Consider the following 2,696-nt stretch of genomic DNA (forward strand, 5'->3'; position numbering starts at 1 on the left):
GGTCAATTTCAAGAGTCTCGATATATGATGCACGTGAATCGGACATCCAAGTGAAAAGTTATAGCCATTTGAATTTCTTGAGAGCTTCCGTTTTTCAATTTTTAGCGTATCGATATATCATCGGCGTCGATCATACATTCGAGTCAATGGTTATGGACGTTTGAATTTCCCGAGAGCTTCCATGGTAAATTTCAAGAGTCGCGATATATGATGCACGTGAATCAGACATCCAAGTGAAAAGTTATAGCCATTTGAATTTCTTGAGAACTTCCGTTGTTCAATTTTTAGCGTATCGATATATCATCGGCGTCGATCATACATTCGAGTCAAAATTTATTGCCGTTTCAAATCGCCGAGAGCTTCCGTGGTCAATTTTGAGGGTCTCGATATATGATTCACGTGAATCGGACATCTGAGTTAAAAGTTATAGCCATTTCAATTTCTCGAGAGATTCAGTTGTTCAATTTTGAGCATCCCGATATATCATGGGCGTCGATCATACATTCGAGTCAAAAGTTTTGGCTGTTTATATTTGTCGAGAGCATTCATGTTCAATTTCGACGGTCTCGATATATTTTGCACGTGAATCAGATATCCGAGTGAAAAGTTATAGCCATTTGAATATCTCGAGAGCTTCCCTTGTTCAATTTTTAGCGTCTCGATATATCATGGGCATCGATCATACATTCGAGTCAAAAGTTATGGCCGTTTGAATTTGCCGAGAGCTTCCCTTGTTCAATTTTGAGCATCTCAATATATCATGGGCGTCGATCATACATTCGAGTCCAAAGTTATAGCCATTGATATATAATGGGTGCCTCCGTGTTAAATTTTGAGGGTCCTTATATATGATGCACGTGAATCAGACATCCGAGTGAAAAGTTATAGCCATTTGAATTTCTCGAGAGCTTCCGTTGTTCCATTTTGAGCGTCTCAATATATCATGGGCGTCGATCATCCATTCGAGTAAAAATTTATGGCGTTTGAATTTGCCGCGAGCTTCCATGGTCAATTTTGAGGGTCTCGACATATGATGCACGTGAATCGAACATCCGAGTGAAAAGTTATAGCGATTTGAATTTCTCGAGAGCTTTCGTTGTTCACTTTTGAGGGTCACGATATATCATGGCGTCGATCATACATTCGAGTCAAAAGTTATGGCCGTTTGAATTCGCCGAGAGCTTCCGTGGTCAATTTCAAGGGTCTCGATATATGATTCACGTGAATCGGGCATCCGAGTTAAAAGGTATACCAATTGAATTCTTGAGAACTTCCCGATTGGTTCAATTTAAGCGTATCGATATATCATGGGCGTCGATCATACATTCGAGTCAAAATTTATGGCCGTTTCAAATCGCCGAGAGCTTCCGTGGTCAATTTTGAGGGTCTCGATATATGATTCACGGTGAATCGGACATCTGAGTTAAAAGTTATAGCCATTTCAATTTCTCGAGAGATTCAGTTGTTCAATTTTGAGCATCCCGATATATTATGGGCGTCGATCATACATTCGAGTCAAAAGTTAGGGCTGTTAATATTTATCGAGAGCATTCATGTTCAATTTCGACGGTCTCGATATATTTTGCACTTGAATCAGATATCCGAGTGAAAAGTTATAGCCATTTGAATATCTCGAGAGCTTCCCTTGTTCAATTTTCAGCGTCTCGATATATCATGGGCATCGATCATACATTCGAGTCAAAAGTTATGGCCGTTTGAATTTGCCGAGAGCTTCCCTTGTTCAATTTTGAGCATCTCAATATATCATGGGCGTCGATCATACATTCGAGTCCAAAGTTATAGCCATCTGATATATAATGGGTGTCGATCAAATAATGGGTGTCGATCAATTCTGAGGGTCAATTTTGAGAGCTTCCGTGGTCAATTTTGAGGGTCTCGTTATGTGATACACGTGAATCGGACATCCGAGTTAAAAGTTATAGCCATTTGTATTTCCCGAGAGCTTCCGTTGTTCAATTTTGAGCGTCTCGATATATCATGGGCGTCGATCATAAATTCGAGTCAAAAAGTTATGGCCGTTTGAATTTGCCGAGAGCCTTCCGTGGTCTATTTTGAGTGTCTCGATACATGATTCACGTGAAATCGGACATCCGAGTTAAAAAGTTATAGCCATTTGAATTTCCCGAGAGCTTCCGTTGTTCAATTTTGAGTGTCTCGATATATCATGGGCGTCGATCATACATTCGAGTCAAAAGTTATGGCCGTCTGAATTCGCCGAGAGCCTCCGTGTTAAATTTCGAGGGTCCTGATATATGATGCACATGAATCAGACATCCGAGTGAAAAGTTATAGCGATTTGAATTTCTCGAGAGCTTTAGTTGTCCCATTTTGAGCGTCACGATATATCATTGGCGTCGATAATACAATCGAGTCAAAAGTTATTGCCATTTGAATTCGCCGAGAGCCTCCGTGTTAAATTTCGAGGGTCCTGATATATGATACACGTGAATCAGACATCCGAGTGAAAAGTTATAGCCATTTGAATTTCTCGAGAGCTTCCGTTGTTCCATTTTGAGCGTCTCAATATATCATGGGCGTCGATCATCCATTCGAGTAAAAAGTTATGGCCGTTTGAATTTGCCGCGAGCTTCCATGGTCAATTTTGAGGGTCTCGACATATGATGCACGTGAATCGAACATCCGAGTGAAAAGTTATAGCGATTTGAATTTCTCGA

This window comes from Glycine max, chromosome 13 (assembly GCF_000004515.6).
Source record: "Glycine max cultivar Williams 82 chromosome 13, Glycine_max_v4.0, whole genome shotgun sequence".
Lineage (NCBI taxonomy): Eukaryota > Viridiplantae > Streptophyta > Magnoliopsida > Fabales > Fabaceae > Glycine > Glycine max.